We start from the raw sequence: 18,869 nt of genomic DNA, 5'->3' as shown, positions 1-18,869 counted from the left end.
CTTAGGCCCTCATTATGACACTGGCGGTAAATGCCGCTTACTGCCATGGTGAAGGCCGCCAACATACCGCCGCGGTGGTGAATATCCGTTTGCCATATTATGACACACACACAGCAATCCCACAGAATACCGCCACATACACAAATCTGCCAGCCCAAAGATCAGTGCAAAAGTGGGGGTCCCAACACCCATATCGTTACGCCAACAGAACAACGCCCATCACATTATGACCTACGAATCACCATTGCGGACATTCAACAGCGGTAAACCATTGGCGGTACATACTGCTGCACTCAGAATGGACACCCACATACAAAACAACACTACATTGGCCAATACGAAAAATACACACCTGACACTCATACACACACCACACCCACACACCCACGACACTATAAAACACACACCAACATTACCCACAACCCTTTACGAATACAAAACATTGCCACCAGACAGACACCAAGACCACTGTGACAACTAGATACACACCACTTACACCCATACATCCCTCATGCACCCCACAACACACACCCCACCACATTACTCAACACACTCTCACCAACACACACCACGCAGGGGTTAAGGGTCATGGTGGAGGAAATTGTCATGGTAGAGCCACAGCTGTTTGGAACACAAGTACACCAGATATCCATTGCAAGGAAGATGGAGCTATGGTGGACACTTGTGGACAGGGTGAACGCCGTGGGACAGCACCCAAGAACAAGGGCTGACCTCAGGAAGAGGTGGAATGACCTATGGGGAAAGGGAGAGCATAGAAATAATGACCTGTAGCTGGCTGTAGTCAGCACATCAGTACACAGTTGTTATACCAATAACATATGTAAAATGACAAACCATAGGTGACAGTAAGTTTAGATAAAAAGGAAGTTAATACCATCATGCTACAGCCACACAGAATACACCAATGGTCATAGAAATGTGCAGTTGCACTGTATCACCTGTGTGTCATTGGAATTACTGATGGATAACTGATGTTCTGTTGTCCTCATCCTCAGTCTCTTCATCCTCATTGTCCTCAGGGTCTACTACTGCCACAGGGGCATCTCCAGTCTCCTCCTCCTGCAGAAAAGGTACTTGGCGTCTGAGGGCCAGGTTGTGCAACATGCAGCATGCCACTACTATCTGGCAGACCTTCTCGGCTGAGTAGCACAGGAATTCACCTGTCAGATGGCGGCACCTGAACCTATCCTTCAGGAGGCTGAAGGTCCTCTCAATGATCCGTCAGGTTTGCCCATGTGCTTCATTATAACATTTCTCAGCCATTTTCTATCTGATGCCTCACTTGTTTTCTGACCTTCAACAGGAGAACACCTACACTGCGTGTGCTGCTGTGACCTGTGTCTTGACCCTACCATAGCAGGTGTGACTGGGGAAAGGGACCCTGCCTTTACTTCGGAGGAGTTGGAGAACTGGTGTATGGGGTCCTATCCGAGTACGGACTGCTGGATGGGCCTCCAGACCAACAGGTGAGTACACTTTGGGCACGATGCATGTGGGAAGGATGCATGGAGATGTGTGAGCAAGTATCGTGTAAGGTGGTAGGAGGGAATGTCTTGGGGCAGTGTACATGGTGTGTGCTGGGCGATGTGTCTGCCAATGGTGATGGAAACGGGTATGGTTGGCCATTTGTCTGACAGGCTGGACTGTTTGTTTAATGGTGTCCTCCTGTCTGTATTGCCTCTGCAGGTCAGTGCCCATCAAAAGAAGGGAATATGGCATGCCATGGCCAACGGAGCACCCACTGTTGGAAATGGTGGGAGGACCTGAGATGCTGGGCACAGACGACCGCAGAGGCCCAGCTGGGGATGGCCTACCAACAAGGAAGGGGTGCCCTTCGGACCCTGACCCCCCTGATGGGCCGCATACTGGCGGTAGCCTACCCTGAGCTGGATGGGTGCTTGAGGGAATCACAACAGCCACAAGGGGGGGAGTACAGTGGGTATCATATTTTGCCAGGTGGGGTGGAACCCAGGTGGTGGATGTGTGTTAGTCGGTGCCCCTAAGGCAAGGCCAGACATTGCAGCATGGGTCAACTCAAGGGTAATGGGTGTATGGCAAATACAGGTAACCTAGCTTGTTAGCAGTCCATTTCAAGCAGGGCATCGTGGGTCCCAGGAGTGCTGCAGTTTGGCGGTGTGTGGCCCTCATCTTGCCTTAGTAACTAACCATATCACTGTTAGTGCAATGCATAGAGCTTAAGCCTGTTCCCTGTGTGTGACGGTGCTGTGTATGCCAACCGTGGTGTTGGTGCAGTCATTGACCCAGTGTATCTTTTGTGTCTCTTCCCCCCTTTCTTGTTTAGTCATCCTGTCCTTGTATGCATTAGCATCATCAGGCGAAAGAGGGAGCTGCATCCCACCGGACCCAGGAGGCCCGACGCCGGGGGAACCTGTGGGACAGAGGGCAAGGGGAGCACCATGGCAGAGACTGGAGGTGACAACACAGACTCAGATACCTCTTCCAATGGAAGCTCCCTGGTGGTGTCGGACACCTCTGTGACCACCCCAGCTGCAGGTACAGCCACCATCCCCGTACCAGCACTGCCCTCCCAGTAGCCCCTAAGCGAGTTGCCCATGCCTGCTCACTCAGGAGGGTGGGCATCTTCTTCGTCCCAGGCACCTCAGGCCCTGCCCCATTGAGCCCTGCTGCCCTGAGTGAGGAGTCTAATGACCTCCTGATATCCATCTCTGTAGGGAAGTCAACCATTGTGAATGCCATCCAGGGGCTGGCATCCCAGATGCAGCAACGCAATGCATTCCTGGAGGGCATTCACAGTGGATTGGCGGCCCAACAGAGATCGATTCAGGCTCTGGCCTCCTCTTTGATGGCAGCCATTGTCCCTGTTTCTACCATCCCCCTCCAACTACCACTTCCCAGTCCCATTCTCCTCAACCCCAACTCACCCCAGGCACACATACAGACGGGCATGCACACAAGACAACACCCAAGAGTGGCACAGGCAAACACAAGCACCACACTTCATTATACAAGCACTCACGCAAACACCATACAGTTGCAGACATGACAATATCCACTGCCTCCACTGTCTCCCCCTCCTCCTCCTCCATCTCCCTCCCAGCCATGTCCACACTCACACCTGTATGCACTACATCAACATCCAACACCAGCATCACCACATCAAGTAACACACTCACCTCACTAGCAGACACCTCCACAACAGCCATGCACGTGTCCCCTGTGTCCTCTCCCACCCTGTCTGTCCCCCTCTCCTAAAGGACACAAACGCATTCACACACCCAACAGTCATCCACCTCACATCAGCATACAGCCCATGCACCTGCACCCAAATCCAGCAGACATACACCTCCTACAACCACTCCCTCAACCTCCACTCCCATCACTCCTCCCTCCTCCTACCGTCCCTAAAAATATTTTCCTTCCCCAACTAGACCTCTTCCCTCCCCCTCCCCCCATCCTGCCCATATGAGCAGGGTACCAAGGACCCAGCCCAGCACCTCAGCCAAACAGTCCACGGTGACAGTGGTGGCACCACCTACTCATGGTGGTAAGGATACCACACCTCCAGGGAAGAAGTGGAAGGAGCCTGCACCTCCAGGCAAGAAGGGGAAGGAGCCTGCACCGCCATCCAAGAAGGGGAAGAAGCCATCCATCCCTGCCAGGAAGGGTAAGGAATCCACGCTCCATGTCATGGAGCGGATGAAGCCCTCTACTGCAGCGGAGGCTGTCAGGATGAAACGTCCACCACCACCAGTGCTCACGGGACCCCCACCACCATCTGAGGAAGTGCAGCCATCACCAATTGCAGAGGCTGCCCAGGAAGCACCTCCATCTGCCACCACACTGCAGCCATCACCAACTGCAGAGGCTGCCTAGGAGGCACCTCCATCTGCCACCACACTGCAGCCATCACCACCAGTGGGAGCCATGTGAGCCACCCTCCAGGGGCTGCTGTATGAGGGGCCCTCTCCAGAACCAGTGGGCAAGTCACCCACCTGAGAGACTGTGGCCTTGCACTCCCCAGGACAGAGCAATGGGCATGTTTCCCAATCCAGAACCAGTGGGCAAGTCACCCACCTGAGAGACTGTGGCCTTGCACTCCCCAGGACAAAGCAATGGGCATTTTGCCCCATCCAGAACCAGTGGGCAAGTCACCCACCTGAGAGACTGTGGCCTTGCACATCTCAGGACAGAGCAATGTCCATGTTGCCCCATCCAGAACCAGTGGGCAAGTCACCCACCTGAGAAACTGTGGTCTTGCACACTCTAGGACAGAGCAATGGGCATGTTGCTCCATCAAGAACCAGTGGGCTTGTTCCGGAATCCAGATGAGGTGCCCCCCGTTCCCCCTGAGGTACCTGCCCACTTGCAAACTGATGCCCCTGCAGAGTTCTATCCGGATGAAGTCAGGATTCGAGTTGGGCCTTAGACTGTGCCCTGTGGCCATGTGGGCCCTTTAAACATTGGACTGGGCAGTGTCCCTTTTGTGTTCATGTGTACATATCTGTTTCTTTGACAATTCTATATTTATTAGCTGTTGACATGAATGTATTCACTTTGGTGCATTCCTGTTCTCCTTGCATTATTCTGCCTTGCATCGGGTGCAAATTGTTTTACATGTGAGGCTGGTTGTGTGTATGGTGTGTGTGTGTCAGATGTGTGTTGTGCGTGTGTGTGTCACTCTATCGTTTTCCTCCCTCCCTCCCTTGTGTGCTAGGTGGGTGTACTCACCGTCGTTGTCTTCGTCGGCGTTGGTGTTCCAGGTGGAACATAACGTAGAAGATCATTGGGAAAACTTGCAGTTCAGGTTCCATGGCAGCTTTATTCTTTCCTGTGTCTCCGATGGTGAGTCAGTTCTCTTCAGTGATGTGCTTCCGCCAGGCTTTTGATGGCGTTGGTCCCGCCCTGGAAAAGGTGGTGGTTTGCAGTGTCATAATATGGTGGGAGGTACTTTGTCTCCCGTCTGGCTGCTGGCGGCTACCATTGTGGTGAGTGTTGTTTTCGCCCTGGCGGTTGGTGTGGTACATTGGCTGTCGTTGCGAGTTGTCATCGCTATGGTCATAATTTGGCAGTAGTTACCACGAGCCTGTTGGCAGTACCACCACCACTTTATCCCACTCACTGCCAGGGTTGTAATGAGGGCCTCAGTGTTAAAAAGAGCCTGATTTAGAGTTTGGCAGAGAGGATACTCTGTCACAATGGTGATGGATATCCTGGTAACCTAAGTATAAATCCAATTATATCCTATGCAATTTGTACTTTGGCGGATGGGATATCCGTCACCGTTGTGACAGAGTAGCCCCTCTGTCAAACTCTAAATCAGGCCCTTAATATTTATTTCCTCATCATGTTAGGTAAGTTTAAATGTAGAATGAGGATGGGCTGAATACAGAAGCCCCCTAACTTTGTCCCCCCATTCTTCACTTTTGTGTGTGCTGTTTTCCTGACGCTGATGGTGCCTTGGGTACTGTTACCCAGTCCCAGGGTCTCTGCACTGTGTTAAAGGAGTATGCAAATTAGGCTAATTATAATTGCCAGTGTCAACCTACCTATAAGGCCCTAGTATATGGTAGGGCATGTAGGTTTAGGGACCCTAGTATGGGTGGTGCACCCATAGGTGCACTGCTAAGGTATTGTTCAGGGTCATTTTAAAGGCAGACCGGCCTTGCTGGCTGCTTTTATATTAAAGTTACATGCAAATTCGACTATGGAATTAAAAGTATTTCCAAAGTCCCAAAAACCTTATTTTTACATAGAAGTCACCCTTAAGGTGTTCCCTAGGTGCCCCGAGGGTTGGGTGCAGTGTAGGCATAAGCAGGGACATTTTAAAATATGTTTTATAAGCCCTGGTAAGCTAAATTGCCAAATTTGTTTTCCCCTTATTGTAGTGAATAGGCTCCATAGGCTAAAAGGGGAGACTTTATTTTAATTAATAAAGTCTCCAAAGGAGCTAGATATGGCAAGTTTGGACTCAAACTGATTGTTATAATATATGCTACAACTTGCCATTGGTGGATTTAATATAACTAGTTCAGGGAAAGAGTTTTAGAACTCTTCCTAAAAGTTACCAGTTTCTGCTCTGTTGTGCCTTTTCTGATTGGCCAGTCTCTGTCAGCCTAGCCATGATAAGGTGTGAAGTGGCCTGGGCTGAACACACCAGAAGTGCCTGGGGGAGGAGATCTGCTCAGCAGATGGAGTAAAGAGGATGAAAGGGAGAGCAGCCAAACTGGACTTCAAAGGAGGGAAGAACATTTGGAGCAGCTCAGGACCTCCCCTATTTCCTGCAAACCCAGACAACAAGGTACCCTCTTGGTTAGATTAGGAGAGGGCAGGAGAGGAGTGTGTTAAGGACTTTTAGCCCCACCAGTGGGCAGGCTTAGCCAGAGCTAACCTCCAAGATTCAGTTTCAGCCATTTTGGATTGTTAAAGAATGTTGCTCCCTGGGATTGATTTTTGCCACACTTTTCAGGAAGTGGTCATCCAAGAGGGTAGGGCCTGCCTGTGATTGGACAGTTGCCCCCTCTGCTTTTCACCCCAGGAGCAAGGATACATTTGGCAGAGCTGAATCCATACCTCAGATCCCTACAAGGAACAACATCAGAAGAAGAAGGACTGCCCTGTTGGACCACTGACCTGCACCTGGACACTGAACTCTGAAGGACTGACCAGCTGCACACTTGAGCTTCACCACAAAAAGGACTTTGCCTGGCTTTAACTGGTTCAAGATGGGACTCCTGCTTACTACATGTGAGGAATAGCTACCAGAGTCCCCTGCATCAAATCCTGAAGGAACTGATCAGCTGACCACTGTCCAGTGGTCATTTTGGAGTTTGAGCCAAGTGCATTCTGGGAGTTGGAGTCCTAGCCCTCAAGGAGCAACTCAGAGCTTCTAGAACATTGGGGTGAGCTTTTGACTCTTAGTGGACCTTCGAAGACCTTCTGGAAAAAGATCAAGAACTTTGGAGAACTTTTGGTGAAAAGCTCCATAAAGGGACCGACCCGCAGTGGTGAGTCAAGCTGGCTTACCTCAACCGTGACCTGGCCTGACTTGCCAGTTCGTCCAGCTGAAAAGCTCCAGAACCCCAGACTCCCAGCATTTTACCGGTGATCCTGGAAAGGTGATCCGATGGCCTTGCAACAAAATCAGCTTGCTGTTGAGGGTCGACCCCCGTCGGAAAGAAGTTGCTCCAAAAAAGTGACAAAGTCCAAACGTAAAAAGTTGACTGGCACTTCCCACGCAGCATATCCGAGGAGGCCTCCCGGGACGTCGGATCAAGATTCAGCATTGGCTCGGATGAAGATTGCTGTCCTGAAAAATCATCTTAGCCCGAAGGTAGAATTCTTCACCGAGGTCTCTTGCAACGCGTATCTGAAGAGGGATCCAGGGAGGTCGGATTGGATTGGTGACTCTGTCCCACTGAAGAAAATCCTCAAGAAAAAGAGTAAGGCCAAAGGTAAACTTTTGACAGAGGCCTCCGCTATCTGTAGCCGAGCAGGGCTCCATTGTGGTCAGCCTCAAACTCTGACTTTGCCCCGGTCAATTGCAACCAGATGACCAGATTGTCGCTTTTAGTTTGTATGCGCTAAAAAACATTAACTCTTTAAAAAATCATATCTCCAGTTTCCCTTATCCGATTTTAATTATTTTGGTCTAATTTTAAAGAGAAAAAATATAATAAATTTTTATAAATTGGTGTTGGATTTTTATTGCTCTTTGTGTTTTACTCATTTACTGTTTTGTGATTTTTAAATGCTTTATACACCTGTCTCCTAAGCTAAGCCTTGTCGCTCGTTGCCAAGCTACCAAGGGGTGAGAAGGGATTCATTTATTTAGACCTGACTGGACTTAGTGGGGTTTAGTGGCCTATTGCTAAGTACAGGTACTTACCTGCCCTCACCACTTTCTAACATGTAGTATATGAAAATTAGTAAGAATAATTGAAAGTGTTTGTTTGAATGAAAACTATGTGAACATATTGTAAGATGGGGGGACAACAAACTTTGAGCCTTCTTGGATGTAATGATAATACAGTTTACACTCTATAAAGAAATCACAGTAACCAAGTATAGATGAGGGTTCGTCAATTACTAGGTAACTCATTTGGAGTGGAACATGGCTATCTTCAGGTAGGAGTCCTCAGGATGAGAACTGGAATAGAATACTGGAAGAAATGTATGCTGTTGTACATATTTCTGCATGATGAGCTATTGTCAGGGTGATAAGTGTGTGTATAAGGGGTACAATGAAGTGTTTTGTGAGGGACTAGGGTTATTATGATATCCTGGGTAAAGTGTGCAAAACAATTGTTAAACTAGGTTTGGAAAATAATAGGTTCTGTACATGACAGTGCTATGGTGTTTCAGTGAGCAGCTCCATTCATTTATTAAAGTCTTATTTGATTTGGCTTAAATCAGATGTAGTTTGTGGTTGCTCTGGGGTAGTGGTTTGTCTGTGAAGATGTCAATTCATAGTGAGAGGTTTATATTAAAGACCCTTCTGAACCACTGAAGGTTGTTCTGTTGTGTAATGGTGGTCTATTTGCTTACAGTGGATTATAAACTTACTTTTATTATGTTGGGCCTTTTCTGTATACAGTACTCCCTCTTAATAAAACTTAGGTTGAAGAGGCTAGTCTCACATTAGATATATTGACTGTTTCCATTAAGAAATCTCTGCCTTCTCTGAGCAGAGCTGAGAATGAATAGTTCAGTCCCAGTTAATACATACCATGTACTGACAGCGGATGCTACTTTTACACACAGCTCGCTCCATGAACAATGCTGTGCATCAAAGGCCAGTCCCCAGATGCACATTTCACCTAATACCAGGCACAGACACTTCTGCCTACAAGCAAAGCTTACAGCTTAGTGACTACTGTCCTAGTAGCCATATTAGGTGGTAAAAGGGCTGAGACTCTTTCACATATATGCTCCTCTCAAACTAGAACTGAGAAGGAAGGCTGAAGTCCCTACCACACATACCATGTACTGGTAGGCGAAGTCACTTGTACACAGAGTTGTATCCTTAAACAAATGCCTGCATCAAAAGGCCAATCTACCAGTGAATATCACTTCAGTTCAGGCCCAGCCACTTGTGCATACAACTGGAAGCATTAGGTATTAAAGGACCTGAGCCTCTCTAATATATGTTTCTCTCTTATGAGACCTAAGTGTGACTACTCCAGTGCCAGACCATTCATTCAATAAATTGGTAGGCGAAAATAGATGTACACACAGTTACCTCTATGAACAAAGCTCTGCATCAAAACACTAGTCCTCAATAATTAAAATGACATATTTAGAATAAATTATTTACCTTTTAATATATTAATTTTGAAAACATAAAGGTGGTCATTATGACATTGGTGGTAAAACTGCCTACCGCCATGGTGACGGCCACCAAAATACCGCCACCGTGGCTACCATCCATCCGCCATATTATGAGCACTGCCGGACTTCCACTACTGCACACAACCACCACATACCACAAGCACACTGATCCACACAACCCCACCTCACCAAACAGCACACCCTGCGCCCCTGCAAATTACACACCCCACCACCCACAAAACATCCACCATGTCACGTCAGAAACACCCACAATTCACAGTCAATGAGTTGAGGGTCATGGAAGACGAAATCACCAGAGTGGAGCCACAATTGTTTGGAGTACAAGTCCAGCATACATCCAAAACCAGGAAAAGAGAATTTATGGCAAAGATCGTCGACAGGGTGAACTTAGTGGGAAACCATCCACGCAGGAGGAGGACCTCAGGTGGAAACGACCTACAGGGGAAGGTCCAGTCCATGGCGGCAACACACCAGTAAGCTATCAACAAGACTGGCAGTGGACCCTCATTTCCTCCCCCAGAGTTAACATTGTGGGAGGAGAAGGTCTTGTCCATTCTGCACCCAGAGGGCCTGACTTGAATACTGGCAGGACTGGACTCTGGTAAGTCAACAACACTCCCCGGACACCATGTACTCCTGCACAGCATGTACCCCCATCACCCTTATACCCCCCTCACAGCACCCTTACATGCACCAGTCCACCCTGAACCCAATACCCTCCCTTGCATGCCACACCTCCCCACTACCACTAATCCACCAAAGACCCACCAAGTGCACAGATATCTCCCACTTTAGCAAGTACTACAAGTACCACAAGGCAACACTCCCCAATCTTGTATAACTGCTAATTCCACTCCACATTAGGACAACTGCATGTACAACCATGCCACCCCTTCACCTACAGGATTCTTGGACTGCTCACTAGTACATGGCAATGACAGCATCGATGACTACAACCTACCATACTGCAACACACAACAGCACTATCCATCAGCCCTTAAACATTGCCAGTGGTCAAGCAGCTGTCATTGCCATCACTGGAAAGCATGTCAAGGCTATGATTACAAACAACCATGTGAACAACAAGTACATTTCAACAATGTAACACACTTCCTCTCCATCCACAAGTATCCCTACTATGGCCACCCAGCAGAGGGTGCCAGGGACAGACAGTCAGCCCCTGGAAGTAGGCCAAATGGAGGACTACAACTCTGTATGCCTGGAAGGGGACACCTCACCTGGCCTATCCGGGATGGCTGGTCAGTTCACCACCACCAGCCTTACCCTGTCCACCTATGTGGCTACTACAGCACAGGAAACCATCCTCCCCAAACCGGTGTCCCAAGAATAGATCAATCTATAGTGTGACCCACAGTAGAGGGACTTGAGTTGACCCCTAACATCCAAGGCGATGAAGGTCCTGGTGTCAGTGAGAGGTGGCACACTTTGCCAGGGTCACAGGCACAGGCACAGGGGGCAGGGGCAGTGGGAGTGCAACTGTGGGTCAAGGGATGAGGTACCAATGGGACATGACTGGCCAGGAGGCCATCTGCAGAGTCCTGGGAGCATACCAGCAATCCCAGGACAGTATGGGTCAAATACTGACAACCTTGCAGAAGAACCAGAGGCTGCAGAAGGAATGCTATCAGGAGGCCATGGAGCAGTGGCAGGCGCACAAATCCCACCATGGCCTTCATTTGTGGGGTGCTCACTAAACGTACCAGCATTCTGAGTGCATCCTCCACCTACCAGCAGGCCCAGTAGCCAATCAGCACCTGTGCAATCCACTTCAATGGAGGTCCAGCCAGAGGACTCATAGGCTATGAGCACCCCTGCCCCTGCAGCTGAGGATCCCCCATGCAAACGAGGTCATCCATTCAGGCATCCTGCAGGACCTGAGCCCAAAACCAAAAACACTGCCAGGACATGATCTCTCTCCTGAACATTCTCCCTTCTGTGCCACTGAGACACCCAGTTGACTGTCCACTCCCAAAAATCTATTTCCCCTTGGCCCTTGAAGACTGGACCTGTGAAATCAACAGCTGTGCCATCTACTCTGATGCTTTCAAACCCCATGACCCCATTCCTCAGCAAATGCACTTCGAATCACAATAAACACATTCACAGTCATGGCTTATGTGTCATCATTGTCACCAGTACTATTTAATGTGAAAGATGTACATTGAAATGCACATGTAGGTGTCAATATGTCTGACAGATGGACAGATGTGACTGTACTGTAATCCTTTGCCAAGGGTGCCAACAGTTGTGTCAGAAAGCAGAGTGGAACCACACATCTGACCTGAAGATAGAACAAGATAGGGTAAATCTTCATTATGTCTCCCATGTTGCCCATCCAATACACATGAAGGACATAATGCAAGCCACAGGAATCATGTTGCAGTGGGGAGGTTACCACAAATCTGCAAGGTAGGACTGTAGGTCACACACATGCAGAGTAAAAGTACCATTCCTCATAACTAACAGCATCAACAGAAAACCTATCCTTGTCACACGGGGTATGTACAGAGATGGATGTCAGACATAGTAAACACATCCCTAAGTCAGATAGAGTTATCAAACGCCCACACATTGCAAAGACTATACATCAGACATATTGGCAGGTGACACTCACTTCACTATTGAGTTCACGTACATCGAGCAACTAGCGATTAACTTCATTCTGTGACGCACTAGGATGAAATAGAAATCATAAAATATATGTAAAATGGCAGCCGCCTGTCCGGCATGCAGAGGACAAATGGAAGTGACCTCATTCCACCGGCATAAGTCGTAATGGCAGGAGGCGGTTGGAACTGCCGTGAAACTCCTCATTGGTTAACATTGATCTCTATGGGAAATTGGGGCCGATAATGATCACTGCAGGCGGAGATGGTCATGACCATGGCAGAGGTGACAGCCATTTTTTATAGCCCAGTCCCCTTGACTCCAGACACTCGAGAAAACAAGACCTCCACTGCGTGACTTGCTGCGTTCTGTATCTGGAAGCCACAATGGCATGTTCTGCAGGAGATAGGTCCCCGCCTTCACCCCGGAGGAACTGGAGAAACTGGTGGAAGGGGTCCTAGCCCTGAATGGCCAGTTGGGGGCTCCAGATAAACATGTCAGTACAATGTGGTATACTTATCAGCTAGGGTGTTGTTGATGGCGAAAGTGCATGGATATAGACATGGCATGAATGACTGCTGGGGTTGCGTTGTATGAAAGATAATGGCGTATTGTGGACTATGTATGAGCTTGTTGTTTTTGCATGTTGTGTGTAGGCCACTGCTATAGGTGTACTGTATCTCGACATGAATATCTCCTTTTGTCTGTGTTTCCCATGCAGGTGAGTGCCCATAAGAAAAAGGGGTTATCGAGAGCCATTGCCAAGCAAGTGTGGACCCTGGGGGTCCATAGCCGGCAGAGCACCCACTGCGGAAAGCGGTGGGAGGACTTGAGACGCTGGGCCTGGAAGATTTTAGAGGACCAGATGGGGACATTCTCCCAATGAGGGGGGTGCCCATTGGACCCTGACCCCGTTAATGGCCCGCGTATTGACAGTGGTCTACCCGGAGATAGATGGGCGCTTGAGGGCAGCACAGCAGCCACAAGGGGGTGAGTGCAGACTGTTTCATATCAGTTGTATGGGCTTCTATTGTGTCAGTTGTGTAATGTAGGTACTAATGAGGTGTGTGTACATTAGATAAGATCATTGTCCTGGCTATAACTTCCACTGTTTAAACGTTGTGTGAGTTAGCTTTTAAACACCATGCAAGCAGAAATATGTTTATGTTATACCTCCTTGTCCACTTAAGTTTAGAGGCACTCCTATGTTGAGTGATTTTCCAAACCTTATTTCCATATCCCTGAGTCTACTTGAGATAGCCAATGTCATCTAGTTGGGGTTGATATTGGGTAATAAGTTCTGTGAGTATGGAACTCCTACTGTGAAATCATTGCATTCTCAATGGACTTCTGCACATTATGAGTCTTTAACCAACCTGTCCAATATTTTGTCTGCAATGTATCTATACAAGACATATGATAAATAATGTGTCAAAAGTGTCAGATTGGTAGGTAAATGTGGGTACTTAGGCTATTTACCTCATGAGGTCCATCTCTGTGGGTCAGTCAACCAACTTGAATGCCATCCAGGGACTGGTATCTCAGATGCTACAAAGTAATGCCTACCTGGAAGGTATTCACGATGTCTTGGCTGGCCTGCAGAAATTGTTTAGGGCTCTGGGTTCCTCTTTGACAGCAGCCTGTGTCCCTTCATCTTCCGTCCCCCCTCCAGCTACCTGTGCCCAATCCAACACCCCTTGCCCCTCACCCACCCAGAGCATATATAGACCATCATTCACCCAGTACAACAGACAAGGTATGCAACGACAAACATAGGTACCACAGGACACACCACAAGCATGCACACAGTCAACACACATCTGCATACATGACAGCAGCCACTCCCTACACTGTCTCCCCACCACCTCCTCCATCACAGTCACATTACCACTCACACCTGCCATCACTACACCAACACGCCCTGATCCTGCCACCAGTCCTGTCATACCCACAGACACCACAAGAGCAGACCTACAGACATCCACCCCACACACCACATCTGCACTCACTGTGACAACCATCACAACCACATGCAGCACATCCACCTTACTTGCAGCCACCACCCCAACATAAACTCACACATCTTGCATAACATCTCCCTGCATCTCTTCCCCCTCCCAGAAAACATAAACACCCTCACTCACCCACCCAACATAAACCCACCACACACAAGCACACATTGCACACCAACACCTCCAACCCCTCCCTCCACTCCTAAACCTTTTACCCATGACTGCCCCTGTGTACCTAAAAATATTTTCCTTGCCAGTCTTGACCTGTTCCCTGCCCCTGTCCCACCCCATGATGTCCCTAATCAACATGTCTCCCTGCCTCAACCCAGATCTTCCACCTCCCAGTCCTCCCATGCCCCTCCCCCTGCAAAGAAACCACCCCTTCAAAGCCTAAGGTCCCTACTCCTATCCCAAAATCCAATCCCCTTCCCCCACAATCAAAATTGAAGCCAAAACCCCCTTCACAAACCTAAACCCAAGGACCCCCCTTCCAAGCCCAAGCCCCCCACCCCTGAGGTGCCTGCCTGCCTCATTGACTCCCCTGCCATGTGGAGGCCAATTTGTAGTCAGGAGTCAAGTTGGGGCATGTGACTTCGCCCTAGTGCCTGGGGCACATCAGACATTTAGAATAGCCAGTAGGCCTCACCTGTATATAGTTTTAGTTATTTATTTGGACTTTAAATACATCTTCCCACTTAGCTGTGGATGTCAAGTTTGAGAAATTGTCCTGGATTTCCTTCAACATGGCTGTGTTATGTCTGTATACTTTGATGTTAGTGTTATATATGTATGGGCTGTATCTATGTTGCTATATGCGCTTGGTTGATGACTTGTGCCATGTGCTTGTTGTGATGTGTTGTTATGGTCGTGTGTGGCATTGTTTGGCAGTGGTATGTGCATCCGTGTGTATAGTGATGCATCTGTGGTGTCCTTTGTATGTCAGTTGGATGTGGCATGTCACCTGAGGCCTTGTTTGGATGTCTGTACTATTTCTATGATTGTGTGTTGTTGCTACGTATTGCTGCCAGTATGTGTTGTCGGGTGGAGTTATTCGATGTACCTTTCTGACAATGTGTTTGTGTGTTTGTGATGTTGTCATTGTGTGATTGTGGGGTGTTGTGTATGGATGTGTTTGACAGTGGCTGTGGTGTACATGTGCGGGTTGCTGTGTGACTGGCATGTGACTGTTGGCCATGGTGTGTGTATTTTGCATATGCCTTTGTGTGGTTAGTGTGTGTGTAGATGTGTGTGTTGATATGAGTATTTGTTTGCGTGTGTGTGTGTGGCTGTCGCTGTCCATGCCGGGTGTGTGTGTTGTGTGTGGGTGTGTAATACTGCCCTTCCCTGAAGTGTGTGCTTGGTGGGGGTACTTACGGTTGTTGTCTTTATTGTCACTGCCGGTCCTGGTGGTGTATGGAGAGATACAGCAGTGGGAAGACTTCCAGTTTGGGTTCCATCACAGCCGCGGACACGTCTGAGTCCCTTGAGGTGAGTGCCTCCTTTTATACTGCCAGTTTCCACCAAGCTTTTAGTGGCGGTCACACCGTCCCAGAAATCCTGACGGTCTGCTGACTCATAATATGGTGGGTGGTGAATTGGTCCCTGCGAGCCTGGAGGTGGTTACCGCCATCGGCAGCGGTCTGACCTCACTGGCGGTACTGGCGGTGACTGGCTGTCTTGCAGTTCGATCACCACCGTGGTCATAATATGGCAGTCTGCACCGCCGGCCTGGAGGTGTAGTGACCGTCACCGCCGGTGTGGCGCTCCGGTGACTGCCAAACTCGTAATGAGCGACCAAATGTCTCTTTGGTGTCTCTAAAGGAAGAGTAAACAGTTTTATGTCTGCAGTCAGACATACAGTCACTGGCAAATCTCCTAAGAGCACTTACAACATTTAGGGCCAGATGTAGCAAAACGCCAATTTGCGACTTGCAAATTGCGAGTCCCTGCAACTTGCAATTTGCAACTCGCAAATTGGTATGCAGTACGGTGTCTCAGACACCGACTGCGACTCGCTATGGGGTCGCAATGATCCACCTCATTAATATTCATGAGGTGGGTCGCTAATTGTGGCCCCATAGCGAGTCTAGGCACTCGCAAACATGGAGGCCTGCTGTCGTCAGCAGACCTCCATGTTCGTGACTGCTTTAAATAAAGCAGTTTTTTTTTTTTAAGTGTAGCCCGTTTTCGAAAACGAGCTGCACTTAAAAAAAAAACGAAACCTTTAGTTTCGGTATTTTTTCAGGGCAGGGAGTGGTCCCTTGGACCATTCCCTGCCCTGAAAAAATATTTGTGGGTCCATTCACAAAGTGGAAGGGGGGAAGGGGTCCCATGGGGACCCCTTCCAATTTGCGAGTGGGTTACCATCCACTTCAAGTGGATGGTAACTGCGACTCCATTTGCGACCGCATATGCGGTCGCAAATGGAATTGCATTCCACTCCGAATCGCAAATAGGAAGGGAACACCCCTTCCTATTTGCGATTCTGAAATGCATATTGCGAGTCGGTCCCGACTCGCAATATGCATTTCTGAATAGCAAAGAGGCTTTTGCGCCTCGCAAACGGCGATTTTCGCCGTTTGCGAGGTACAAACCCTTTGCTACATCTGGCCCTTAGAGAAGTAATGGTTCAAACTCATCAATGACTGCAACTCTGTAATTTTGTCTATGTGGAATACAAATATGGACATTGAGGTTGTGGGAGACAATTCCATTGCTGTTGCATGCTATGTTACCTCTTACATTACAAAGGGCCTAATTTAGATTTTGCCATTGTTACTGCTTAGCCGTGTAGCAGCGGGCTCGAGAGGATCATCAAGGTGGCAGGGTTCCACCCGGCATATTTAAATGTTACAGTCCTGCAGATGGTGTACTGGCGGCTGTTTGCTGACAGTGGGAGACGGCAATAGGACTCAATGGATTTCATACAATGGCAGTGGCTATGGAAAGGAGGTAAGTGACACACCCACACTGTCCCTTAGCCACAGGTGAACCCCAACACTACACAGTACACAACATAACACATACAAACAATTACCCATTGCCAGTCCGACACAACCCGTACATGCTGAGAACACACATTTACACTGTACTGCACCCACATACCATGCAACCACAACATGCAAAACATCTACATACTCAGATGTACCTAACCCATGCCAATCGGATCCCTTACATACTTACATGTACTTACTCACACACACAACTCGCATCACAAAATGACAGGTACAGGTCTCCTGGAAATGTGCACACATGAACACAGCTGACAGGTGTGAATGTACCATCATTGTGGTGCCAGCATTCATTTGCGAATGAATACTGGCTTCATAACGACAGTTGTGTATGTGTGCAATATGTGCTGTGTACCCATGTGTCCCACCCATGTCTAAAACACTTGTGTCCCCAACATATGCATGTTACAGTGATTATAAAAATTACTGTGACATGTATATGTCTCCAGTGTTCCCTACCTCCCGCGGAGTGCCCACCCAACATACCCGGGCAATGTGGCACCCCTACCTTGTAGAGTTTTCTCTGTGAGTCGGTGGCAGCAGCGAAGGCAGGTATTGTCCTGTCATGGCCAGTCGAAAATGGGGAGAAGTGGTAAAAAGGGGAGTTTTCACCTCCTTTCCACTCAAACCTCCAACTAAGGACCGCCCATTTTACCCTGGTGCTAATGCACATCTAAATCTGCACAGTCTGCAGTCCCGCCGGCATCCCCTTTTCCCTTCCTGGGTGTACAGTCAAAAAGTCAACAACTGGACTGTTACAGCCAACATCTAAATCAGGCCCAAAGTCTGAAATGACAGAAATGAAAGACGTGTGGAAAGAGATTTTCGCTGAAAAAATCTTTAACAAAGAAGTTGTATTCCTTCAGTTTAAAGATGCTTTCTCACAGAGGGGATAGTTCTTATGAGGTGTGTGACAGATTAATGGCCTGATTTAGAGTTTGGCAGAGGGGGCTACTCCATCACAAACATGACAGATATTCTATCCACTGTATTACGATCCCATAATAGCCTATGGAGATCCCAATATGGTGGACAGGATATCTGTCACATTTGTGACAGAGTAGCCCATCCGCCAAACTCTAAATCAAGTCATAAGTTCTTCTAGTTTACATGAAAAAATCCAAATCAATCATCTGGATTAGTTTGGAGCTTACTTCTACTTGTATCTGAGTACTGAAGACTTTTGATGAGATATTACTTTGCACAATCAGATCCTGATAGTACAGAAATAGTGAAAACAAATATGCTGGGCACTTACTATCCAAACCAAACTGTCTATTTAGAACATCTATGTGTGAAGTGAATCAGTTCTCCAAATACGGAAACAATGTGGAAGAAAACATTGAAAGTGGCAAGTTCCCTGTGACTGGTTGTAATGGTTGTTTAGTTAGACACAATAAAGCAAGTCTCATCACCCACCGCAAACTCTCTTGCCAATGTGCGGAGTTCATTTATTTGACTCTTCTCTAGCGGTTTAAACCGTGGCTCCATAAAGAACAGCAGCCTATTATTGAATAATGAAGCAGCCATTACAATGAATGAGGTGTAGAATATTATGGATAAGGTCAAGATTCAATCTGTTCACTTAGATGTGTTGGTAGCTCCACTAAAGAAAGAACAACAAGGGATGTTCCAGGAGATAACTACAACAGTAGATCATAATATTCTGCACAATAATTGTGAATGTACATGCACCAAATTCAAACCAACACCTTTATATGTTAATGGTCAAGCAGGGACTGGGAAAAGTTTCCTGATCAAAGTGATTATTGCATATGTCCACAAAAAATGATTGTAACATTTTCTGTGCCATAACAGCACCCATTAGACTTGCTGCACATAATCAATCAATCAGTATTTGTAAAGC

This window comes from Pleurodeles waltl, chromosome 5, assembly GCF_031143425.1.
Source record: "Pleurodeles waltl isolate 20211129_DDA chromosome 5, aPleWal1.hap1.20221129, whole genome shotgun sequence".
NCBI classification, from domain to species: Eukaryota; Metazoa; Chordata; class Amphibia; order Caudata; family Salamandridae; genus Pleurodeles; species Pleurodeles waltl.
This window is presented reverse-complemented; position numbering follows the sequence as displayed.